An 8,623-nucleotide genomic window follows, 5' to 3' on the forward strand; every position below is an offset into this window, starting at 1 on the left:
AGCAGATCTTCTCTTCGTATCTCAAAATCTTTTTTCTGCAAAATTTCCAAACCCTCAAAAAATTGGTCAAATTTTGCTTCGAGCTGTAATTTGATTGAAGAGGCGGTCGAATGAGCGGAGGTGGGAGTAGCAGACGTTGGAGATGAGGCCCCGCGAAGGCATAACCCATTTACCACCAATCCAATCTTGATGAAGCCTCAACTCAGATTGTTGAAATTCAATTTCTTCATAAGTGCTCCTGAAGTAGACTATGTACCTTGAGCCGCTAATAACCGACTAATAATTGGGGATGAAGGTTATAATTTTGGAATGAAGATCCTCACCTAATTAAACTTTCAATGGCTGCATCATATATTTCTTTACCATTTAGCACAAAGATGAGGTTAAGGAGTCAGAAGATGAGGTTAAGGGAGTCAGACTCCACAATTACTTGCTCCCTTCTCAACGTAGGCCCATAAGGCCTCCCTCACCGCCATAGATTCGATGGCTAAACTAGAGGCTACCCTCACTCCACCACGACATCCTCCCAATTGGAACCAACCACTGTTGTTTTTAATCACCCAACCCGTACCACCAATCGTCGTCTTTTCTCTATGCACCAGCATAATTAACCTTTCACCAACCAAATGCCAGTTTCCTCCACACAACTATCTCCCTCCTTGTATTCTTTTCCAGGGTGACCTGCTCCTCTACACCCTTATTGCATCTTGAAGCAAAATCTACTCCTTCCATGGGAGGTCTAAACTATTGAAAGCTTCAAATGGGATAAGTTTCTTGTTTATTAAATTGAATTTGAAAAGTAATATTTTTAGTTTGTGGGAAATGTGGAGAGGAAAAATGGAAGTAGGGATGGTGGACGCGAGAGAGGAAAAATGGAAGTGGAATGACATTGGTTTTAATTGGGATAATGGTTTGCTGCTAGAAAAGGAATTGAAAACTAAATTAATTTTGGTTTTAGTTGACTTTATGGGCTTAATGACAATTTCATAAATAATGTGAAGTTGTATTATCAGAAATGGGTTAACTTTATTCAGGGGAAAAACTGGAAGAAAGATTTAATGCTGCATGTTGGGCTTTGTTTCAGCCCGTGGGATTTAAATTGATTTTGGCTTGTTTTATGTAACTTTTGTCCTTTTTCATTAAATTCCAAGCCCTTTTTATTAAATAAAAGTTGTAGATGGTTTTTTCCCACTTGTACTCTCTCTCTGAAAGAGCTCAAAACCCTAGCGTCCATGGCTCCGCTGGCCCTTGCTTCGGCTTGGGTTGGCAGCACCATTTCCTCTCCTCCTCCTAGCATCCTCCCCACCCTCCTACACCTTTCTCAGTTGTCTTTCTTGTTGTCCTCTTCTTTTTTTTCTTCCTTTCCTCCATCCTCTTTTGGCTCCCACCGCTCCAAATCGACTCCTCCGGTTTGTGGGTCCTTGGCATGCCTTTTCAGAGGTCATCGTCGCTCAAATCTCTGAGCCTTTGTCTCATATCTCTACCCACTTCTCACCCATAAGTTGCTCTTTGCCTCCCCCTATTCCCCTCACCTTCGCACCCACATTTTCGTCCTTCCTTTTGCTCCCACTCTTCTTTTCCAACTCTTAACCACGATTTAGATCTTGGAGTTTTGGGCTCGTCTTTTACACAAGACCAAACCCTCCCATCCCACTGCCGAACCGACTTGCCGAAAAATTTGGGCGAAATGTGGAACGATTCTCTATGGAACAAGGGTGTTTTACACACCCGCTTTGCCCTACCCGTCTTGTTGTTACGTTTTGTGACCTTCCTTACAGGTGTGGATGTTGAGGCTTTGTTTCGTGGTGGACAGATTCTACATAGCCCTCTCAGATCTAGTTTATGGTTCGGGTTTTCTTTTTCTTTTTGGGCGATGGGTTTTATTGCGGTGGAAGCTGTGGAGGCGGCAGCGGTGATCTTTTGGATGTTGAAGATTAGGGTTTTTGTTGCTTTTATGCTTTTACTGCCTACGTGCCTAATGATGTATGGGCCTCCCTTTGTGTTTTGGGTTGGTGCTCTACTTGGTTTGGGTATGTTTTACCTTTTATGTCCTGCTTTGTTTTATGTACGGCATTGTGTTTTATTTGGACTTTAGGCCCATCTCTCACAAATTGTACTTTCCCTTACATCATTGGAATGTTACTTTGTCCAAAAAATAAAGAGTTGTAGATGATTTTTGGTTAAGAAAATGTTGACTCAAACATTTTCATTAAAACTCTGTTTTTTTTAATCGTGTTAAAACATGTTACATGCGTGTCACTCTTGTGTAAACCTGTTAAGGATCCCTTATTAACGAGTTCTTATCGTGTGATCCGAAACCCATTATTTTTGTGTCGTTTATGTGTCGTGTAAGAAATTGCCATGTCTAATAATATGTGTGTTATGTACAAATTTACTTGCTTTGTTTGCTGAAACTGCTTATGTTAAATTAATCATTTTGCAAATTGATTAATAGTGTTTTTGTTTCTTTTTAATTCAAAGTTCCAAGTTTGAAAAAACGCTTATCTCTCTTAATGACGCACGTATGGAACGAAAAGCCTTCAGAAATTAATCCCTTCAAATCCATTCAATTCAACCTTACGAATGGAAGAATTGAATCCATTGGTTTAAAAAAAAAAAAATAATCAAAGTCAGAAATGTTGAATTATAGACCAACCAAAATAGGTGTCAAAAATTTAAAAATATGTCAGCAACCTAAAACTCTATATAAACCTCGAATTACCCCGAACCATGGCAAATAGTATCCTTAACGTTTTTATACAAATAATTGGCCTTTTTTTTTTTTTTTTTTTTTTTGTGACCCTTGTGGTGATATCCTACTTTTAAATAGACCCTATGGTGAAAAAATTATTAATTGTAATCAAGTGGTGAAATTCGTTATTAATAATAGCCCAAATTGAAATTTTCCTCATTATTCTGTCATTTGTAGGGACAAAATTGTTATTTTTGTTCTTATTGATTCCATCAACCAATCATAAAGTGCCATATGGACATAAAGTTTTTTATGTTTAAAACTTTTAGAGCTACAATGAAAGAATAAATAAACAAGAAAATTACAAGGTTCATATTATCAGACTTTCTCATTTCAAGAGAGTCAAAAGTCAAAATTTTAAATTTAAAAAATCACAAAGTACCTTGCCGCGTTTAGATTAAAATATAAATTATTATGTAAACATTAAATTTAGTTTCATTTTAAGAAGAACAGTGGTGGACGGGATGACTAGTATTATATGAGAGAAAGGGAGGAAGGTGGTGGGTGGTCGATGTTGCTGTGGCTAACAAGGGTAGGGATTAGAAAGAGATTTTTATTTTTTTTAATTTTTTCCTTCTATTTTTGTGGATTATAAAAAAATGGATTTACCAAAAAGAAAAGGAAAAAGAATGACATGACTTTTTTACCCTGTACATGGATGAGATTTTGACAAAAATTTTAATTTGAACTACTATTGATAACGTACTTCAAATTAAAATTAACACTACATAGGTCGATTTAAAATAATGTCTCACTACAAGAAAAAAATCTAGCCCAAATAATTGGACTCTTCACGCTATCAAAACGCGACCTTATTCTTCTCCTTTTTCCTACCGTCGTCGTCTAGATACGCGGTTTCCAGACCAAGCCTCCCCAAAACCCACCATTTTTGTTTACTCACATTTCACAACCCAAAAGCTTTGATCTTTTCTTCTTCCCCAAATTTCTCAGAAATGGGGATTTCATGTAGCAACAACAGAAGAAGAAACAACTATTACCAAAACCCACCACCGCCTCCGCCGCCACCGCCGCCACGTCAGCTCCATTACATCTCAAGTTCTCATCCTTATTACTCATCAGAGCATGCCTCACTTTCTCCACCGCCACCGCCACTGCCACCTCCACCTCCTCCTCCACTTCCACCTGGTCCTCTGGTTTCTGCCTCTCCTTCTTCCTCTTTTTCTTTTACTTCAAATAATAACTACCCATATGCCAATTCCGCCACGCCTTACACTCCACAAGGACCGCAGCCCAGAGCTCCTTACCCCACCCACCCTCTTCCTTTCCCGCCTCCGCCGCAGCAAACCCATTACAGCTATGGCCAATACAACTCCCGCAACCATGGGAATTCCATGATGGGGCGCTTCAGTTACAATTACAATTACCAGCAGCCTTATAATTATGGTGCCAGTCAGAGTAATGGGTGGCCCGCAGTTCGGCCTCCGCCGCCGCCTCCGCCTCCGCCGCCTTACGTTGAGCATCAGAACGCCAAGAAGGTTAAGAACGATGTCAACGTGCGTAAGGACACGTTGAGGCTTGAGATTGATGAGCTGAACCCTGATCAGCATTTGGTGTCTTTCGTTTTTGACGCCATGTATGATGGGAGGTGAGCAAATTGGGATTCTTTTCTTTGTATTTGTTTGCTTCTTGAATTGTTCTATGTCTTTGTCTATGTTTGAAGCTTGTAGCTTGTGATAGATTCTTTTCTTTGTATTCATGCTGAGTGTTGTGGACAAGAAATGGGATGGGGTTTCGATCTCAAAGTTATCGGCATTTAGGACCTGAGAATATTAAACTTGTAATAGTATAAGCTTAAGTTTAAGAATTTGAGTTACCCGAGATGGAATTTCCTAGCAATTAATAGGCAGAGAGTGTGCGTGTTAATGAGATATAAGGGAAGAGAAATGTAATGCTGCTTTTGAATTCATTGTCGATATCCATGAAAATGGAATGATAGTGTTGCTCCTATGGTACTGAACAAGATGAAATTAGGGGAGGTGGGATAAAGTTCCCATATGTGATCAATTAGAAGGGTAAAGAGATAATACTCTGTGAGCTATACATAACAATTTGATTCAAACTGCCATTATATTGATTATCTAAGCATATGAAAGTTTAATAAGATGTGGGACTTATGAAACGACTGTTACTTGATGCTTATTTTTGAGTCTTTGGCTGATGTAATTGCTGATGGAATTCTTAAAACAAATGGAGCTCATGAATTTCGCCTTTTAATATGTTTCCTCGCCTGGGAGACGAGGGACGACAGTGGTAGATATGAACATAAACAAGAAATTAGTTACGGCTGTCAATGTTCGCTGGCAAACCAATGATTCAAATAATTTCACATTAGTGTGTGAAGTATAAGTGTTTGGTAGAAATTTGAGCTCTGCACCCTGAAGCTCTAGGTTTTTTTATTTTTTATTTTTTTTATTTTTTATCCTGAGAAGGTATGGGTCCTCGTCCCATAGGAAGGTTCCCTATCATATACAAAGGCTTAATTTTCTTGCTTTTGTTTGTTGAACACTGCTCTCAAGAGGAAGTAGAAATAGGAAGGAATATATCTAGGTGGGTTTTTGTCTAGAAAATAAGAGTTGCAAGGGTCTATATCTAAAGAACCCTATAATTTACTGCAATCGCTTGTTTGGGCCTAGCTTATCTTCAGTTTTTCCAGATTACTGCTTTTCATGATAAACTCTGGATTAGGAGGTCATACTACCTTTGATATACTTCACTAATTGTACAGAAAAAAGGGTCATATTGGCATCTAACCGAACCTTCTCACATTTGATTATCTTTACCAAAGTAAGATGCAGCTATGTTGAAACTGTTTCTTAGAGCTTTCGTCAAGTATTTCATAGGTTTTGAGAAATCATCATGTAAAGTAACGGTTTTATCTTGGTAATTGAGTCTATATGCTCTTGCGCTTCATTTAAGGCAATTCTTTTTTAAGTAACTCTTTCTTATTTGGTCCACCCTGTTTCTAGTACCAGTGGTGCTATAGTCCATGTCTTATTTATCCACATTTCTTTCAGTCTAGAGGTTTAAAAATATCAAATTATAATCGAGCAGTGTGAAAAAAAAAAAAAAAAAGGCTAAAATGCAATTTGAAGCAGTAAATTGAGTCTTTGATCCTCATATTAAAAAGAGTTATGAACTTATGATAAAATATCTGAGTTGTTCAGTGAAGTATTATATTTAATTTGCTTTTCAAAAGTGCTTGGATACAACTTTCTTGAGTTAGTGCTACTTGTGTTATGCAGAAAACCATGCTGGTAGGCGCTTTAGTTTGTCTGCACTTTTGTCTATATATTTGATGTGAGATTAGCATTCTTAAGTGCAAGAGTTACTGTCCAGAAGTAGCACTATGTAAAACATTTTGTGTTATGATTGCTGCATATTCCTGCTGAGCATTTACGTGGAGCGAGCTATATATGTTGTGCATGTATATGGCACTCACCCTATGCGTTTTCCGTATATAGAAAAAAATAACTGGGTTCCGCTTACATCACATGCCTATTGGCCACGGTCATGATTTTCTAACAGTAAAGACCATGGCTAGTTCTCCATGGTTTATTGGTAACAGTTTCCATTTTTTAACAGTATTGTTAGGTGGTCTTCATTTCTTATGGGCTATATCACATTCCTTTTTTCTGATCAAGTCTTCTTATTGACAGCATCACGGTTTTCTACTTTGCCAAGGAAGAGCCAGACTGTAGGTTTGTTCCACTATTTCCTGAAGCATTTATGCCGGTGAGAGTTCCCTTTCAGAAGGGTCTTGGCCAAAAATTTCGTCAGCCCTCAGGAACAGGCATTGATTTAGGCTTCTTTGAGTTGGATGATCTTTCAAAACCATCACCTGGAGAAGATGTATTTCCCCTTGTAATATCTGCTGAAACATGTTTGCCACCTGATTCAACAGATGAGCATGTTGGTGAGCCTGCCCCAGATGTTTCCCCTCGTATGCAGATTACTCAAGCTGTACTGGAAAAGAACAATGGTGATCATTTCCAAGTGAAAGTAATTAGGCAGATACTGTGGATTGATGAAGTTCGGTATGAGCTACGTGAGATATATGGAATAGGAACCTCGACAGTGGAAAGCTTTGATGACACTGAACCAGGGAAGGAATGCGTGATATGCATGACTGAGCCTAAGGACACTGCTGTGTTACCTTGTCGACATATGGTGAGAATGTGTCCAAGATACATAATTATATTGAGAGGGTGGTAGTTATCATAGAGTATGCTGGAGAATCTGCACTTATACCATATGCTAGAAAATCTATAAAGAATGATGGTCCGGAAGACTCAAGCCCATTGTGCTCAAGGATGTCTCTTGTGGTCGTGAATAGACTCATCCAGGCAGATGGGCTTGACTCATCCAATAACGCATCTGCGATAGTCCCACACTAGATTTCTGTTAAATTTCTTGTTATCCTGCTTCTTTGGTTAAATTTTTAAGACTACAGTTGTTTATTCTCATTTCATTTGTATTTTCCAGTGTATGTGCAGTGACTGTGCAAAAGAATTGCGGATACAATCCAATAAATGCCCTATCTGCCGTCAACCCATTGAGGAACTTATAGAAATCAAGATAAATAAAAGTGATCAATGAAGATACTTGTTTCTCCATACTACGTGGATTGTGGTAAGGCTATCGAATTCTTTTATCTGTGTGTTTTCACTTGTATAAAGGCATTTTTGTTTTGTTTTGTATATTGTAATTGCTGCGTTGCTTTCTAATATTCATGTGACTATCTTTACATAGATGATTCAAATTTGATCCTCAAAGAATGAACTTTCTTAACCACTATATACACACAGTGTGTGCGAACCGCAAGCTCTCTTCAATGGTTCCCCTCTGCAGGCAACTTGTTTAGAATTTCTGAAAAATAAACAAATAAGTAAAAACTGTGGGTTTGATTTCCTTGATTTTTTTGTGAAGCTTGTATACATTTAAGGGTCTTCATCTTTTCATTTTCCATATTCAACGCGATGTTTGAATAACTTTTTGAATTTTATGAGGTTTACAGTATTTCCTTACAAGTTATCAATTTCCATGCTTTTTTTTCTCCTCACTCACCATTTTCTTTTATTGGGGGGAGAAGAAGAAAGTGGGGGAGGCATGCGTCTGTTAACTTTCTGCTTCTTTAGTCGGTTCTCTATGATATCTTTACATTCTATGCATATATCTTTATGTGTACATATGCATTCAAGGAAGAGAATGAAGAACATTCTAGGTTGGGACATCCAGAAAGGACAAACATTCTGTGTCTCAAGGAAGTACTTTTTTCACTCTGGGATACATCTGAAAAAGTTTGGGAGGGAATGTTTTCCGTCGAAGTTAGCGTTTAAAGGAACAACTTAAGAATCTATAAAGCTTAGGTGGGACAATTTGCATCTTATGGAACATCCTTTCTGTATTTGGTCTGAGTCCTTTATTTCTTATGTGTCATAATCCTACTTTATTAACCTCCCTTAACTACATTACAAATTGCTGGTAATATCCCGCTTAGATTATCCGAGCAGTGTTTAAATCACCAGCTTTTTCGTTGTTACCATACAAAACTTCACGCTTTACCTCGTCACGTTGTATTCTTACATTTAAGGGTACCTCTGCATAATTCATTGCTATTTGCCTACACCAAATGTTAGCCATAAAACTCCTATATTGATCTCCCATTTTCCACTGTATATCCTGCATCCTTCATAATGTTGTCTGTTGCAGTCTGTTAAGCACTGTATATGTATATTCACTTCTGCAACTTCTTGATATCGTTCCGAAACACTTGTGCAAAGAATTGGTTTCCTTTTTCTCTTCTGGTTGGAAAAAACAACAAAGAAATCTTGTTACAAATTTCATTAATTA

At 38.0% G+C, this 8,623-nt stretch overlaps 1 pseudogene; it reads left to right on the forward strand.

Moving 5' to 3' along the window:
- The first annotated feature begins 3,503 nt into the window (after window positions 1-3,503).
- LOC126596972 (probable E3 ubiquitin-protein ligase LUL4) lies at window positions 3,504-7,548 on the forward strand (annotated as a pseudogene).
- Window positions 7,549-8,623: the final 1,075 nt, after the last annotated feature.

The sequence above is a fragment of the Malus sylvestris genome, chromosome 13 (assembly GCF_916048215.2).
Source record: "Malus sylvestris chromosome 13, drMalSylv7.2, whole genome shotgun sequence".
In the NCBI taxonomy this organism is placed as follows: domain Eukaryota; kingdom Viridiplantae; phylum Streptophyta; class Magnoliopsida; order Rosales; family Rosaceae; genus Malus; species Malus sylvestris.